This window comes from Brachycentrus maculatus, unplaced genomic scaffold, assembly GCF_059751285.1.
Source record: "Brachycentrus maculatus isolate JH-2025_06_01 unplaced genomic scaffold, ASM5975128v1 h1tg000743l, whole genome shotgun sequence".
Taxonomy (NCBI): domain Eukaryota; kingdom Metazoa; phylum Arthropoda; class Insecta; order Trichoptera; family Brachycentridae; genus Brachycentrus; species Brachycentrus maculatus.
In genome coordinates, this window is record NW_028281474.1 from 110,381 (window position 1) to 129,753 (window position 19,373).

At 31.5% G+C, this 19,373-nt stretch overlaps 1 protein-coding gene across 1 annotated transcript in view; it reads right to left on the reverse strand.

Annotated features, from left to right (window-relative positions):
- The window catches only part of LOC148300362 (protein SCAI), a 107,796-nt gene that overhangs the window by 78,727 nt on the left and 9,696 nt on the right, over nt 1–19,373 (reverse strand). The window lies entirely within an intron of this gene.

Sequence of the window (19,373 nt, forward strand, 5' to 3'; positions counted from 1 at the left end):
AGAGCGAGTAAATTACAATGACATATGGAGAAAAATACCATTTTGGACTTGAGACCAGGTAGATTAAACAACGACAAATGGCGAAAAATGCAAAAAGATCAAATACGTACTCAAATCAAAACTAAATAAGTGGTACTATTCCATTTAACACAGGACTTCTCAAATATCTCTAGTATGTATACATCTGGCTGTACCACATACATTATATAACTAAAGTTGTACAACCTGCTTCCATTATCCATAAAGTCATTAAAAGTAGAAAACAAATAAAAGAGCTATTTATTAAAAGAAGAGAAAAAAAACTATTTATTAAAAGTATTAAAAGTGGAGAACAAATAAAAAGGATAGTGGAAGCGGGAAAATCTGAAATAGATCGCATCATTCAGCCACGTTTTATTTGATTGCAACATAAATATTGTTAAATGAGTCCTCGGCTCGGGCAAACTCAGTGAGGGCACATTATTGTAATTTGTAATTATTTGTTTGATGAAACAAAAATAAATAAATATATGTAAGGTACTTTGCAGTCAGAAGAGTAAATTTTTTAACTGTGAAAATATTAACTAAACTACCTGTATTCAGAGGTATAGAATATCGCCAGATCATAGATTAACTGGACAGCCATCTAATTCATTTATTCATTCGAGTGTCTGTAGGGACCAAACAGTAAGATAATGGATGACAGCGCTAATAGATCATCCCTCGTAGAAGCGTGTGGAACTTTACCAAGAATTCAATTTTAACTTAGAACATTTCAATTTTAATTAAAATTAGAATAATTCATTTCTACATAAAGAATCGCGCTAATCAAGTCTACCGCTACTACTAACATCACGCCGCTTCTCTGCGAGAGAAGGCAGAGAGGATAGAAAGTCATGAGCCTAAGTCCTAGCATACTTCATATTCCTTACATCTAGTTACATGTAAACTTTTGACAAGACCAGATTTCAGACTTTAAATTGATTTAGTTTCATTTCACTATCCATTTTACACCAGCCAAATATACTATCGTATATCATCATTCATACGCTCCACGAGTTCAAACCATCTTAAAATGAATTTATTATTCTTTCACACTATCTTTAATTCAGCCTTACCTTCATTCACTTCAAAGACTTGTATTTTTAATTCTTTCATTACATATCAACGGCAATAACGCTACTTTTATTCTTCATTTTCCAATTCCATGTTTAACTTTGTTTAAACAAAAAAAAAATAATGTCCCTACATTATGTAAGCTTCCACGGACGTACTTCTATCACTGTATTCAAAACACTATTATATTCTCCCCGCTCATGTTCTCACAATAACTTATCGACTTTTCCATCACTTCAAAACGCTTTCCGTATATGCGAAAATTGTCGCTACACACTAGCCACTTCGCTATTAATAAAATAACTATTTAATGTCATTGATATTATTTTATATGTTAGAATATCCTGACGATATTTATTAAAAACTTTTTTTTTATTCTCAATATTATTTATTTTTAAAGCATTAACTTTGTGGTTAGTCCTTTTTACTTATTTTTTTAATAAAAATGTTAGTAACATTAGTATATAACCATTCGCCAATCATTTTATTGCTTTTTTTTATTTGATCAAAACTGGATATTGCAGATTTTAAAATTCGGCGCTGACTCAGTATTAGCTTATATAATATTTTATTAAAGCCACCCTAAAATCTGATGACGTAGGTACCCATCTTATATAATTTGTCCAATTTCCTGTTCTTAAAAAAAAATCCCCAACAAACCCTTTTATACAAATACATATTTTCATCTAGAGTCTTCGATAACATTCAATTATTCTAACGGTATTATTCTCGCATGTACCTGACAGCTCATATTACAGCCGAAGAAACTGGAACAAATGAGATATACTATAGGTACTTGTATCAAGCATGGATACGAATAATATGGTTATTGGACCGTCTTTAAAATATGCATAACAAATTGCCTGTCAGTTGCAATGGTCTATTGAAAAGTCGATATCACCATTACATAACTAGAGTTAGTACTGGCAACAATTGGAGAAATTGTTATACAACAAAATCCCATTTATAAATAATAAAGAGCACCGAGGCATACTGCCATGCCACGTGAGAACAGAGTATACGAATAATTATAAAACAAAACGTGACTTTAAAAAAACCCTGGTTTCATTTTGCGTTTATTTATTTTGAACACTAAGGCATTTGTAAAACATATGAAATAAACCAATTTTAGCTCTCCACTAATATTCATTTTTTTATAACCAATTTCAATACTATAATACTGAATAAAATTAGCAGACAACACACTTTTTTAATGTATAATGTCAAAAAAACAATATTGATTTTTTTAAATATAAAAATATAATTTCAGACTAACAATTTCGGCTCAATTTTCTAGAGTATTAGTATTAGAAATATTATTTTGATTTAATTTAATTTTACGATATTTAGTCAGTTATATAGTTTTGAAGCTAGATTTTTATAACTAGCTACGTTTTTTAATAATTAGAAGTTTTCAAATTATGTTTAATATCTTTTAAAACAACATGTTTTAAGTTGGTCCTTAATAATTTATGATCATAATACTCATATTATGTGTCAAACGAGCGTCTTTTTATATGCCTGTGTTTTTTTTAAATACAGCCAAATCCATTTTTTTGCAGTTAAAAATACTTAAAAGCGAATCACTTAAAAATAATAAAAATATGTTGATTTTAAAAGCGTGAAAATGTAAGATAGCAGTGATTCTGTAGACATCGTCTAAAAACCAAAAAGTATCAACATTGTAAAAAAGGCGTCTTTTGAAATGTGAGGTGTATATTAAGTTAAAAATTTATTTAAAACAGGTTTTCATTATAAAGCAAACTAAATACATAATTAGAGATATTCGCAAAGTTATAGTCTAGAATAAAAACGTTATTCCCAAATTATTCGCTTTGTCTTTACATCGCTTCGCTTCAATACAAGTAATTTTTTCATTCTATAATATTACCTGAATTTATAACTAATGCATATTTCATGATAAAACCGAAAGTAGGTCAATTCTTTTTATTTATTTTAGTGCTTTCACACAAACATCATGGTTAGATTAACGCAGAGAAAATCATAGTCTAAGCTATGTAAAAAGTAGGTCAGAACTCATAATGAAACACCTTTGCATTGTAGTGCACAAGTTTAAAAAAAACTAATTAAATTGATATAATAATTGCGATCCCTCAGACGAATCGAAAAAACGACGTATGATAGACATTCGGATGATGATATAAGGAAAGAATGCAAGGCTGAGATAAGCTTTGATGGTAATTCGTATGAGTTATACATACCCTCACTTTTTTGTACTTTCGACTAATTTCACTCATCGGAGTTATCCTAAAACATTTTTTGTATTAAAAAGTTTCTGAAATCCTCTTCGTGTTTTCAAATCAAAAGTACATATAATTCCGTTCATTTTCGAATTATGATAGATGTTCGAATGGTGATATGAGGTGAGAATTCAAGGCTAAGATAAGCATTATCAATACTATTAAGGAAGTTGAGTTAAGATAGTTTGGGTATGTGAATTGAAAGAATGAAAAATAATAGTAATTTATGACACGAGTGTGGTTGATTTTTAAAGAAGAGGAAAATCTTTAAGATGATCAAGTATATCAAATACTTGGGCATGGTCAGATCGGCGGGTATGTATGGGGACAGCATGAATATGGAGGAGGTGAAGATCGTTTGCAAAACAGATTGGTGTGGGGTTCTATTATCTCTGCCTACCCCTGCGGAGAAGCGGTGTGATGGTAAATTTATTCATTCAAACCCTTATCAGCACCCAATGGTGCAAAGGGCACTGCATATTACAAACGCAGTGTTATCTTGACCGTTAACACACGAAGGAAAGGCAATCAGCCCTCCACTTCAGGAACAGTCAATTCATTTGACCCCCCTGGGAATCGAACCCGGGACCTCCAGAACGGTAGCCGAGCGTGCTGACCATTACACTACGGAGGCGGACGATTACGTTTAGTTAATTATATATCTTAAATATAAATATAATTGATTAAAATTTTAGTCAGAATTTCCACATTTTGATAGTGAATTTAATCTAGAATTGGAAAGATTAGTAATTCATAAGTATTTACGATTTATAATATTTATCACGGCTATTAAGATAATTATTATGTCGTGAGTAAATTTGTACGAGAAGCAATGCCGAGTTGGGCGTGTATTCATATCCTGACATGGGAACAACTAGGTGACAAGTTTTAGGAAAAATATACAAATATTAGACCTTAAGGGACATCAATATTTATTCCTTAACAATGGCCACCTGGCTTCTCACATACAATAAGTATTTTTCTGAACGCTAACAATTTTCGGCTTGTTCAAACTAATTCCAATACGTCAAATTGTTAATGTGGTTATGTTATGATGAAAAAAAAATCTGTGTATTTTTTTTATTTTTAATATTTTTTTATTAAATAAATTGTATACATTTATTTATATCACTATTTTAAACATAAAAAAAAATGCAGAGTCCCACCAAGCCACCTTGCGTGTCTTGTCGGTGGAGTTCTTTTTTAATACATTTTTCTTTGTTTTTAACCATTGTAATATACACAAAAAAAGGGAAAAATCAAGAATATAAACCTTTTACAATTTTCATAAAATTAACACTTGATCATTTACCTATTCCTTCATTTTGCTTTTGTTCCACATTTTAAAACAAAACAAATTTATGACACGAGCGTGGTGGGGTAATATAAGATGCGAAAAACTGAGAAAAACTTAACATGATCTTGAAAATTAACAAAAACTTGATATGATAATAAAAAGTATTTCAAATATTGTCAGGTGAGGTGTCGGAATAATCGGCGTGTGTGTATGAGGAGCAATGCCTGCATTGCTCCTATTCTCTTATACGGCTCTCAAACATGGCACCTTACAAGGGCCCAAAGCAGTCGGGTACTTAGCTTTAAGAATAAGTATCTGCGAGGCATTTTAGGCGTGCGATGGTTTGATTTTGAGAGGAATGAAGAGATAAGGCTTTGAAAATTTTGGTCACAACTCGCTCACTCCTTTCGACAACGTCATATATCAAAAAACTTGATTTTTCAGGAGATCGTTTTCAAAGTTTAAAAATATAATAAATGTTTTAAAAATTTACTGTGCAACAGATCTTTTTAGGTAAAACCTGAACGACTTTTTTTCATTTGAAAATGTATATAGTATATTAAAAAAAAATAATTAAACAATACCTTTTCTTCAAAATGCAAAAAACAACACTTTTAGCCATGTAGTGGGTAAATATTAAGTTAAAAATATGCCGCTTTTGCTAGGATACAGTGAATTTTCTGGGCATTCCGAAAACATGCGCAACTGAAAATGGATAATTTTTATATATGACGTTGTTGAAAGGAGTGAGAGAACTGTCGTCTAGAAAAGGCGATTTAGTTGGCTAGGCCATGTACTCCGCATGCCTCCCGAGAGTCTTAATCAAACTTGCCTCTGTTACAAGGCATCAGGTTCCCGCCGGCAGTTCTATTCTGAACTTTGGACCTGACTTGGGAGGACGCAAGTGTGCCTGGAGAGAGTTTGTGAAAGATCAGAGTTTAAGTTTTGTTAAAGAAGAAGAGAAGAAGATGCACGAAGAGAGCATGAATCTGGAAGAGGCGAAGACTGTTTGTAAAGACAGATTGGTGTGGCATTCTAATTCATTCATTTTTTCTCTTTTTTTTCTAGTAAAACTAGATAGATTGCTTTTTCAGGGAAAGTGAGTAACGTGTTCTTGTAAAAATAATATTGGTGATGATATTACGTGCAGCGGCGGATTCACGTTATTGGCGCCTGGTTTTCCTATACAAACAGACCCACGGTGGATCCGACCCGGCGCGCGCGTGTGTAAATAAAAAGGGGAATAATATTATTTTAAAGATATATTAGGTAGCTGAACTGAAACGGGGTGACTACCCGCGCCTGGGGAATACGGAGGTCTGGACATCCACAAGGCGTACGAGCCGTTGGCTGACTAAACCGACCACTTTTCATGACGTTTTAGGTGTGTCCTTATCCTTAAATTATAAATTATTCTTGTAGCCCTTATCCGCATCCAATGGTGCATAGGGTACTGCATCGCAGTGACGCAGTGTCATCTTGATCGTTATTTGCATGAAGACAAGGTGATCAACCTTCTTGAACAAGACTAGTGTCATATGAAATACAACGTTTTGAGTGTGTCCAAATACTTGTTCACAAAATCTGGATTATCTCCAATTACAGGAGTTATTTTCATATTATTTTTGACATCTCATCAAAGATGAAAAAGAATATGGAAGTCTGGGTGTTTACGGGGCTGACGACCGTCATAGGCTGGTTTAAGTGATCACTTTACACACGTGTAACATTCACCAATTCTACCCATTATTGACAACCACACTACTCAAATTCTTGGAAGTTCTATATATATGAACCAATTTAGAAACTTTATTCTTGAATCACTAGAACTTCACTAGAGACATCTATTGGTGAGATGTGTAGAAGCTTTTAAAAAAATAAAAATGAAATAAAAATCGTATGAAATAAATATATATAAAGATATTTATTTTGATTCCCCTGGGAATCGAATACGAGACATCTTGCACGGTAGCCAAACGCTTTAACGACTACACTATAGAGGTATACATTATAAATAAAACAATGTTAATATCCAGACTGTCTAAGCTAGACAAAATCTGAAAAGACCGGGTGTGAGTAACAACACCAAGATAAAGCTTGTCAGGAGTTGGTTCCACTCATTTTTTTCTATGCTGCTGAAACATAAACCATAAAAGCGGCAGAAAGGAGAATTAACGCTTTCGAAATGTGGTTAAAAAGTTGGTGCATAGGGTACTGCATTACTTGAACGCAGTGTTATCTTGATTGTTAACACATGGAAAGGTGATCAGCCCTCCGCTTCAGGTACCAGTCTAGAGTAATCTTGAATAAATATTGGAGTGAAAAAATCACTTAAATATTTTTTTGACCGCCCCCTTAGAATCGAAATCGGGACCTCCAGAACGGTAGTCAATCGTGTTGACCATTACACTACGGAGGCGGAGAAAATAGTAAGATCACATGAAATCTATATTCTTCTTTCTTTTTAAGTTTTGTGTCTATTACGGGTAGGTAACTACTACACGCGTAATTTTTTGAAATCATTATTATCAAATAATTCACCTTAATTTCTTTTAAATTATTCAGTGATTCAACACAACCTTCACCAAATAATACAAGCCATATTTTGCTGGGGAGGCGTCGGCCCGTTTTGAATTTTAATCCAGATGTAAGATGTTTGAAATAATAAATAATAAAAAAGCTAATTTACTCCGTAGACCAGCGGACATGAAAGCCTGTAAAAAATTTGCCGACGAGAATTTTCGTAACGTAATACGGCGGAACTTTCAGATGAAGAAGTCCCATTTTATCATTCAACAGTTGGAATGCGGTAGGGCGGTGCAAACGTGTCAATTAAATTTACATGTTTACAGTATAGGATTTTTTTTACAGTAAAGGATGTATGCAAATTCAAATTTCCAGCAATAAATTGACGGTGGCATCCACTGTGTGGCATGTTGCGCCATCTTGTTGAAATCACAGCTCTGTCATATTAATCCCAATCAACTGAGTTACGAATAAGTCAGTTATCATGGTTCTGTAGCGCTCTCCATTGACCGTAACATTCTGGCCGGCATCGTCATTTTAAAAATGTGGGCCAATGATTCCACCAGCCCACAAAACACACCAAACGTTGAGTAGACGTAAGGGCGTCTCGATAAAGGCTTCCGGGTTTTCTCCACTCTGAATTCGGCAATTCTGCTTACCAAAATGTGCCTCATCGGGGAACAAAATTATTCGTTGAAAAAGAAGATCAAGCTTAATATTATTTTCGGCTCATTTGCCGAACCTACGACGCGCATAATAGTCATTCAGTCTATTCATGGCAAAACGTACTGACTACTAATCCACTGTCAACTGTAAAATTGAAAGTCTGTAGAAACAATGCTACCAGTTTAAAATCCAAACCTCCCTATTTAAATATTATTTTTTGACATCTCATCAAAGATGAAGACGAATATGGAAGTCTGGGCATTTACGGGGCTGACGACCTTTATTGGCTGGTTTTACGTTCACCAATTCTACCCATTATTGACAACCACCCTACTCAAATTCTTGGAAGTTCTATATATATGAACCAATTTAGAAACCTTGTTCTTGAATCTTTAGAACTTCACTAGAGACATCTATTGGAAAAAAACTTTTTACTAAGCGGAAACTCCCTGTTTTAACTTGTGTTGTTTTTTTATTTTATTTTAAACTTGTTCAAATAAGGATAGTAAATTTTCGGTATTGCGTAACGTCTGTGTGACTATACATTATATGTGAGGCTTACGCAACAACGCTTATCATGGCTCTGTTGAGGCTTAAACTCTATTTCGCAGCTTATTCATACAAGAGAGTGGATTAAGTTTCGACAAATTTCGATTAAATTAAAGTTAATTCTCAAGAATTAATTTTCAATAATAAACAAACTGTAAAAAAATTTAACATAATATTTTTTTATTTAAAATACTGTATCCAAATACTGTACTTACTCACAAAATCTGGATTATCTCCAATTATTGGAGTTATTTTCATCTTATTTTTGACATCTCATCAAAACGTTGTATATAAATTAAGTGGTCAAATTATAAGCTGAAATAATAAAAATGAAAATGTTTTTTTCTGGCGTCTCTTAAGTATGTGATTATAATCCAGGATTCGTATCTCACATACTAATAAAAGAGTTGCTGCTCAATAAAAAAAGCTTCTTTTCATCACAACAATAGATGTCTCTAGTGAAATTCTAATGATTCAAGAACAACGTTTCGAAATCGGTTCATATATAAAGAACTTCCAAGAATTTGAATAGTGTGGTTGTGAATAATGGGTAGAATTGGTGAACGTTACACGTGTGTAAAGTGATCACTCAAACCAGCCTATGACGGTCGTCTGCCCCGTAAATGCCCAGGGTTCCATATTCTTCTTTACCTTTGATGAGATATCAAAAATAATATGAAAATAACTCCTATAGTTGGAGATAATCCAGATTAAGTGAACAAGTATTTGGACGCACTCAAAATGTTGTAATATTTTCTGTTTAAATGTGTTTTAGTTACCCTAGAAAATTCTCACTGCTTTTCATAAAATATTTAGTTTAAATGTCTTAAAAAAAGATAGTGGATGTGTAATGTTAATAATAAATAATTTATATTGATCCCTTAAAACAATGGATTTAATATTTTACAGCCATCAAAATTTGTCGTATAGCTTATTTTTTTGTATTTTAAGTTTCGTGTAAGTCGATTCGAATTACAAGAGAGAGACTCTTTTTTGGAGAGGCACAGCTTTACGAGTATAAGATATACGAGTATTATTAGTAGAAATGTGTAGTAAATGAATTAAATTGTAAAGTTTTTTGTAACTATATTAAACAAAAAAAATTAAAATAAAATTTTTAAAGAACTCAACCAATAAAGTACACAAGGTGGCTTGGTAAGTATCTGCAAAAAATGTAATAATATTTTTAAATTAATGGTTGTTCTTGCACGTTTATACTTTAACAAATAAAAGAAACTCTAAATTTCATGTAAGTCTTTTCAGTGTTTTTTTTTCAAAAAAACTCGCTTTTCAAAAGCTCATTTGGGTTCTCATTATATTTACAGTCATTTCAATTTCACACTATTTTCGTAGACTTATTAAAAAACGCCCGTTATTAAAAATGGGAATAAAGTTGTGAAGACTGTGACTCAGACTCCTCTTCTTCTTCTTTGTCAGCCGTCTTCTCCACTGCTGGATTTAAGCCTCTTGTATTTTTTCCAGACTTCTCTCGTTTGGGCTTTTTCAGTCCACTTAGAACCCGCGACGTGGACCACGTCATCGGCCCATCTTGTAAATGTCATATTCGATGTACATATTTTGTAAGGGTGAAATCAAGTTTTTCTTTGAATTATTTTGCTAAATTATAATTAAAAAGACCTTTTTGATAATTGGCTGACTAGCTTAAGCTTATTTTAGATTTCTTTAGAAAAACATTTCATTTTAATTTATTACTCAAACCCTTCTACTTATTAAATATCTTATTTTAGAAACGCTGTGCCTCTCCAAAAAGAGACTAATATCTTGTTCTTGGAGAGGGATTTACAATGATTATTTTTTATTTTACTCAATTTAGGATACATTAAAACCCTTTTATATTGTTTTAATTCTACGATTTATTTCACTCTTTTTCATATTTGAAAGGCATTTAATTATTTTGATTTTTGTTTTTTTTTAATACCCAAGGCTTATAAAATATTTAAATCCTAAGTATTTTTAATTTTGTTGGAATTACTTGGTATTCTCAAAATATTATGGCATCTTACGATTGTCCTTTTTTGAAATTAACATATTTATCATTTTTAATACCCGAAGAATTGCTACATTTCTTAAAATTGGTTCTACTTTGGAAACTTGAAATGTTTAAAATAATATTTTTGATAAATGAGTTTTATTTTTATTAGAATTACTTTGATAATTGTTCTTGGGTTGATCTGTATTAATTTAAAATTGTAGAGTTGGCTTTTGAAACCTTGTCTGTGCCATCTGAAAGTTGAAGATTGCGAAAACAGGGTTGTGCTCCGATTTGAGAAAAGCGTCGGAAATTTAATCGGGAACGGAATCTAAGGAAAGAGCACTAGATGAAGTGACTGACATCTGAACTGAGATAACTTAAAGAGAAACTTGTTAACTTCAAGCCCAGAAAAACAGAATGGTCACACGAGAGGCCTTACTAGTGCGGTAAAGCCTCTCCCATGGCTTACTGGTGGATTAATAGTACCTGACTAAGAGAATATTTGGAAATTCTGTACTTTAACACCTTTCCTCCTCCTGTAAGCGAATAAAATATTTATTTTATCGAACACGTGTATATCGGCAGAAAAGTTCGTTAAGTTAAATGTTCTTTCGAATGTTTTAGAACTAAGTTTCGTGTTTCATCTTAATATTTAAGATATTAATGAAATAAACTTCGTGTTTACAAACCATTTTATTTTGAGTAAGTTTGAAACTCGCGTCGGTTCCTTCGTGCCTTCGCCATACTTATTAACCCCGATTGAATAATTGATAAGCATCCGAGAAGAATCCAAAGACAGTCCCGAAACTACTTAGAACTTATTAAAAAGAATGTCGTTTTAATGTATACCGTAAAAATGTTGAATTTTTCGGCGAATCTTTCACAAGCATTTTCGCGATTTAAATATGGTAATTTGGATAAATTAATTAATTCGGAGTGAACTAAAAAGGTTTTCGAGATATTTCTTATATCCTTAATAAATGTACACGTTAATTTGAAAGACGTTGATATTTGAGTGAAAGTTACTTCGGGCGAATTTATTGTGAAAATGAGAGACTAAGTAATACGTCTTATATACACAAGCTGTATAAAGTTCGAAGGGGTTTACATTTCAACATCAGACAATTAATTTTTTTTTAAATTGAAGTTCTCGCGGAGAAATAGAACGAGTGATGAAAAAATAAAAATACGGGGAGAGATTTCCTTGAATATTTAACAATAAACTCCGTAAGAACCTACTAAAAACCCCACGTAAAAGCTTTGCTTCTACGTTTGAATGTGACCTTTAAAAGTTTAATATGTTGGAAAATATATTTTATTTATTTTATTCGTCTGACGAAAAAACATGTATTACATTTAGCGCGGAAAAATATATTTAAGCCGAGATCAAAAGGCTGCTAAGAAGTTACTCTGGAACATCAAGGTGTGTGTTTCTCTATAAAGAATGAAGTAAAAGAAATAAAACACGCAGCGGCAATATTAGATTCAAACCCGCAATTTTCTCGAGACAGTGAATACGTGTAACATATAATTAAACACATCCCATGTCCGGTAAAAGGGGCTTCGAGTGTTTCGCAATAAACCTCTATTACAATCTACTCACATCGTCCATTAAATCATCAAATAAAGAATCTTCTAATAAAAGAGATATAAATAATATCATATTACTAGATATGAAACAGATCATTCTATTTGACCATGTCATCAACAAATGCATGACTCATATACAACTAACTATCGAATTATTCATTAGTATTGTACCAGTACCAATTTAGAAACCTTGTTCTTGAATCACGAGAACTTTACTAGAGACATCTATTGGTGAGATGTAAAGAAGCTTTTTAATAAGCAGAAACTCTTATATTAGTATGTGAGGTAATAACTCCTGTAATTGGAGATAATCCAGATTTTCTAAACAAGTATTTGGACACACTCAAAATGTTGTAAAGTACTATTTAATTTAATAATACCCATTGTTAATTCCTTTGCGATATATGTTTAAATTTATATTTTGAACTACACAATTTCAATGTTTTTAACTGATTTAAGCTAAATATTTCGCAAAATAGACCGAAGTAAAAGAGGTATCATTTGTTGCTGAATACCAATCTACAGGATTGAGGCGAAAGAAAAAGATTAAAATTTAGTGCCAAGGGTTTTCACCTGTTTTACTCGTTCGGTTTTTTTATTAAGTGTGTTTTATCTTCGAAGATCCATGGCGATTGTCTGGTTCACAATATGATCAGGTTCTCTGCGTCCCATGTGCTCATACCATCTCACCTAACCATTGATGTCTGTTACATCCAGACATACAATAATACGTAAACTCTTTAACTGTTACAACATTTTGAGTGTGTCCAAATACTTGTTTACAAATCTGGATTATCTCCAATTAGGAGTAATTTTACATATTATTTTTTTACATCTCAACATCGATGAAGAAGAATATGGAAGCCTGGGCATTTACAGGGCTTACGACCATCATAGGATATTTTAACACACTCAAATATTGTAAATAAATGAAATGGTCAAATTATAAGCTAAAATAAGAAAAAATAAAAGGATATTTTCTAGCGTTTCTCATGTATGTGAATATAATCTAAGATTCGGACATAACAAACAAATAAAAGAGTTTCAGCTGAGTAAAAAAAGTTTCTTTCATCTCACCATAGATGTCTCTAAAGAATTCTAGTCAATTCAAGCTATATGTTTAATAAGAACATCCAAGAACTTAAGTAGTGTGGTTGTCAATCATGGGTAGGATTGCTAAATGTTACACGTGCGTAAAGTGATCACTATTTAAATAACTTTTGTCGGGTCATGGTCCCGTGGTTAGTGTCGCGGACTCTTGAGTCGCTTAAGCTAACTGAAATAGTATGAAATCGAAGTATTTTTGTGAATAGTAAAAACACAATTATTTATGTTGTTTTTAACATCTCATCAAAGATGAAGAAGAATATGGAAGTTTGGGCATTTAAAATATGAAAAATATTTAACAATATGAAAATAACTCCTGTAATTGGAGATAATCCAGATTTTGTGAACAAGTATTTGGACACACTCAAAATGTTGTACACAAATATTTATTTAAAAAAATGTGCTTATAACGGTCGTAAGACCCGTAAATGTGCAGACTTCTATATTCATCTTCATCTTTATTTTTTCTCCCAGGAACACTCAATAATAATGAAACAAATAGGTGTGGAAATTGTCGGATATTTTATTGCTCGAAATTGAGTATTCCAGCGACTCTTGGTAAATATTTTCAAAATTTTCCCGTGTCAGATTGACTGTATGTGGGCGGGCATTATCATTAAGTAGAATCACGTTTCTGGTGGGAAATTTGCGTTATTTTCTCATCTGTAATGTACTGCCTGGCCGTGTAGCTCCAGGCCCACGATAGGTTGTTGACTCGCCCGTATTGGATGGGAGCTTCGGCTCGAACGTAATGGGACAATGGCAGCCTCCGGGCGGGACTCGGGGAGGGCTTTTCACTATGCCCACCAAAATAAACCCTACCAACGAACCGACCAACCATATCGTTATTAAAAACCAATTTTTGAACTGCAAAACATACGATTTATAATACAAACCATACATTATATATTAAATGTAAAATCAAACACTGTTTTTTTTTAGTGTACAAAGTCAAAAAATCAGTGTTTGATTTTACGTTTAATACATAAATTAACATCGAGTTCTACAAATTAAACACCAAATCTATAAAAATGTACATATCACATGTATATTTTTATCTTTATATACACACACACACACATATATATATATATATATATATATATATATATATATAAATATATATATATGTATATATATATATATATATATAAATATATATATATGTATATATATATATATATATATATATATATATATATATATATATATATATATATATATATATAAATAAATATATATATATTTATATATATATAAATATATATATATATATATATATATATATATATATATATATATATATATATATATATATATATATATATATATATATATATATATATATATATATATATATATATATATATATATATATATATATATATATATATATATATGTATATACATACATATATATATATATATATATATATATATATATATATATATATATATATATATAAATATATATATATATATATATGATGGTAAAAGCGGCCGAAAAAGGATGACGTAGGAAAACTTATATTTTTAGGCATAATTAGGTACGTCTAATACAAGAAATATTTATTGTAAATTGATCTGCGTATCTGTAATGTATTTTTCCCATTTACCTTCCCTATTCTTACTACCCTACTGTGTTATGGGTGATATTAAATAAATATCAAAGTAAAAAATTAAATTTAAGTGAACCCGGGACCTCCAGCGCGGTGTTCAAACGCTTTTATTACTACACGACAGAGGTGAGTTAGTTATAAGGAGAATTTATTAATATCAATAAATTAATTTAATAAACCAACTAAGTTTTAAAGCCAAATGATTTTCAAAAACGTGTTTTTCTCATATTACTCAGACATATTGAAAACCTTGTTATTACGAACATATTTAGTAATTTATGGATAGAAGATATTATAAAAAGGGTTGTCTGGCGGAATAATGTATATCCGTAATAATCAAATTACCTATGCTTCATCATTTTAATGATTCCTATTTCCCCTTTCATGAGGCGAATCAATTTATTTTGTAAAATATTTTTACAAAATATCGTAAATATTTTTGCAAAATATTGGAAATATTCGTTATTTTGCAAGGAAATAATGTAAGGCAAAAAAGCTAATGATGCCCGTAGTAGATAACATCTTGTAAATATATTTTTTTCGTGAAAATAATTGTTTGTTTTTGCATGTAGGCGTAATAGATACATCAAAAATATAAGAGAGAAAGAAATGCCAAAAATATAATACACGAAGAAGGTACGTATAAATTCACCAACGTACGAGGGTCGTCCAGAAAGTAGAACCCGTATGGAAATATTAAAAAAACCTAGTGTTTATAAATTTAATAAGGTGTCTTGAGATGGTTTGGCCATGTAAATCGAACGAGTGAAGAAAGGATAGTCAAACAAATTTATGAGACAAATGTGGTTAGTAATATAATAGAAGCAAGAGAAGACCGAGGAAATCTTGGCACGATCAAGTGTTTCAAATACTTGAAAGTGGTCAGGAATCGGAAGAATTGGCGTTTATGTATAAGAAGATATATGAATGTGGAAGAAGCAAAGATTGTGTGCAAAAATAAATTGGTTTGGCGTCCTTTTCTCTCTGCCTGCCCTTATGGAGAAGCGCCGTGATTGTTAGTTAGTATTTTTTAGTATATATGAACAGATATGAATGTCTTATTTGTAAAGAACATACCTTTAACTACTTCGCTACATAGTTACCGAGCAAATAAAAAATAAAAATAGTAAAAAACAAGAGTCCCATTTGAATTTTTGCACAAGTTGTTGTGTTTTGCGGCCTGACATGATCGGGGAGCAGAATAACGCTAGCAGACAAAAGTCCTCGCTGTTGATTTTAAATCCCCCGCCGTAAGATCTTCAATGTCGCACAACATGCGTTAGCATTGATAGTGTCTCCACGGGCTAAGTCACTTGAAAATGATAAATATGAGTAGCTGTGCCCGGCTGTGACCACGTATATCAAAATATACTAGCAGCGGAGAAATATGATGCTGGGATCAGGAACCCCTCACACGTGTTTAAATGCTTAAATTTGCTACATATATGTAGAGAAATAGAGAAAGACATATTCTTTACAAAAAAATTATATTTCTTAATGTATGCTACTTTTTTTATATTACCAAACGGGTACTGCTTTTTGGATGACCCTTGTACTAATATTTGTATCCGGTAGAAATGGGTGAACGAATGCAATAACCGACTTCGGGATGGATTGATTTTACAAAAGAAAAGAGTTTCATTGATGTTTTTTACTTAAGTGCAATATGATTACTCTCGCGCTTGAGGTACAAGTCCAGGATGATATTAATTCATGTAAGAGTGAAAAATTGCTAGTGATATATTTATTTTAACCCCCCTCTAGGAATTGAACGCGGGATTTAAAGGGTGATAGTCAAACCCTCTAATTACTACACCACAGAGACAAGACTTAAAAACTTAAGTAAATATAAACCGATAAAAATTACCAAACACCATTCCAATTTGAAAACCGAATATGCAACAGTTACAACCCGTTAGTCACATCACTAAAACATGGTTGTTTTACACGACTTTATTACATAGTTAAGGTAACTAATTTGATATTATGGGTATCTCAACAGAGACGAATCAGGTTTTTGAGAGGGAAATATGAATGTCCTTTAATATCATTACCTGCTTTTAGTGATCACTTTTTACTGTATGCAATATTTAATATTTTGTCAATGATTAAACATCTCCTAGCCCTATTTGTTGTAGAATTTTTGGTGTGAAACAACTAAGAACTTTTGAGCGTTATTCATAGTAAAAAAAATCAAATTGTTGTCATTAACTTCACGAAAATAATTGTATGTATGACGTTAAATCGAAATCGTTAAATATTCAGGAAAAAATATTATCGTTTATTTAGAATTCTTCGCTGTCAGATTTAAGGAAATTTACATAATATTATGTTAAATAATTTTATGTTCTCGCCTTAAAAACTGTCAACGAAATGTTCTTTCGAAAAATCACTAATTTGTATCTCCTTAACATTTGACATTTATTTTGGCGATTATTTTCTTCTTATCTGCAGAGATGAAAATTTCGAGAAAAAAAAACTGCTAAAAAATATCTTACATTTCATCATTGAATTTTCTCCGAAATATACATAATTTTATAATCACATTTTCCGTTACACATTCACTGTGCAAAAACAAAATTACGTGAACTTATCAAAATTTAACATTTGTATATGGTATTACGTAAAAAATATCATTATTTGTAATGTTTTGATGAGATTATTAAACATTAAACAAAGAAATCTTTTGAGTACTGGCCATGATCAAGTATTTCAATTACTTGGTCGTTGTCACATCAGAAGTCGGAATTATCGACGAGTATGTATACAAATATGTATTCATTTTAAATCAAACACAGATTTTTTTAGTTAAGTAATTTTATTTTATTAACAAAAACACATAAAAACATAATGTTGTCACAATTGTTTAATGCCCTAAAAAATTATCACAATATTAATTTATTATGTGTTTTTGATAATAAAATACAACTTAGTAGACTCAAAAAAATTGTGTTTGATTTGAAAGTAATACATAAATTAAAATGGAGTTCTGCAAATTAAACACCAAATCAATATAAAAATATGCTTGAATGCGAATAAGGCTTATATTGTTTGCAAAGCAGTAGTGCGGCGCTCTATTCTCTTCTTCTGTTATATTCTGATGGTTAGTTCAAAGTATATAAAAATCGATCTTTCAGAAAAATCACTTTCATTTAAACTTAAACCATGTGTATTAATGATATATACCTACATCTAACAGGGAAACAACATTTTTCAATTGAAATATCTTGATTCGATTATCGATAATTGTACGAAAATTTAGAGTAAAATTTCAAGGATGCATCACGTTTATTAGGCACATTTCTTTACACGAGATAGAAGAGACATATAACATATAGAGAAGGAGAATACAGAATACAGAATACAGAGAATAGAAATACATTCCGACGGCGCGGGTGCGGGTGTAGAGCCTAAGAGAGCTTCGTACACACAACGATAGAATAACTATATAAATAACTAACTAACCATCACGCCGCTTCTCCACAGGGGTAGGCAGAGAGAATAGAACGCAACACCACTCTGTCTTAGCAAACACACTTAGCCTCTTTCACGTTTATGCATCTCCTCACACATACCCGCCGATTATTTCAACTCCTACCCAGACATAGAAAAGGTGTATTTTATCATTTTGTTTTGTCATTGTTTGCGTTTTTTGTGTTTGTTTAAGTTAAAAAATATTTGAGAGAGTTAAAAATCAACTGTTGTATAAAATCTGAGACGTGAGCTGAGATTCCCTACGAGATTAATGCTTTAATGGCGTATTTGAGATAACTTCAGCATTACATCTTTTCAGTAAAATAATAAATTGATTGAGTGACTTTGACTTTCTGACAACGCGCATTTAAATATGCCAGTCATTATAAATGAAAGACTAGGAGTGAAGTTAACGTTGTCTAAATTACGTAGTAGGTACATGTAATAACTTCCCTAAGGAAACCAATTCCCGACTTTGGTGTGTCATTATTTTGCTGATTTTCCCCTGAAATGGCAACAGTTACAAATCGTAATTATTCCCTTTTTTTACAACATTTTTAGTGCGTCTAAATAATTGTTCACATATCGCTCACTCCTTTCAAGAACATCATAAATAAAAAAAACGTCAATTTTCAGTTGTGCATATTTTCGGAATGCCCAGAAAATGTACTATATCCCAGCGAAAGAGACATATTTTTAACTTAATATTTACCCGCTACAGGATAGAAAGTGTTGTTTTTGCATTTTGAAGAAAAGGTATTGTTTAATTATTCTTTTGAATATACTTAATATTTTTCAAATGGAGAAAAAACCTTCAGGTTTTACCTAAGAAGATCTGTCACAGTAAAAAGTTCAATAAGTGGCTTGATATTTATTTTTAATAGATTGTATTATATTTTTAAACATTAAAAACGTTCTCCTGAAAAATCAAGTTTTTTGATTTATGACGTTCTTGAAAGGAGTGAGCGATATCTGGATTATCTCTAATTGAGAGATATTTTTCATATTATTTTTTGACCTCTCAACATAGATTATTCATCTTTGTTGAGAGGTCAAATTGTTGACAAGGTTTAATATTGTCAAAAAACAATATTAAGAAAACTCTTATTGGAGATGATCCCGATTTGGTCACACTCAAAATATTGGAAATAAATTAACTGGTCAAACTATAGGCTTAAAGTTGAAACGCTTAAATA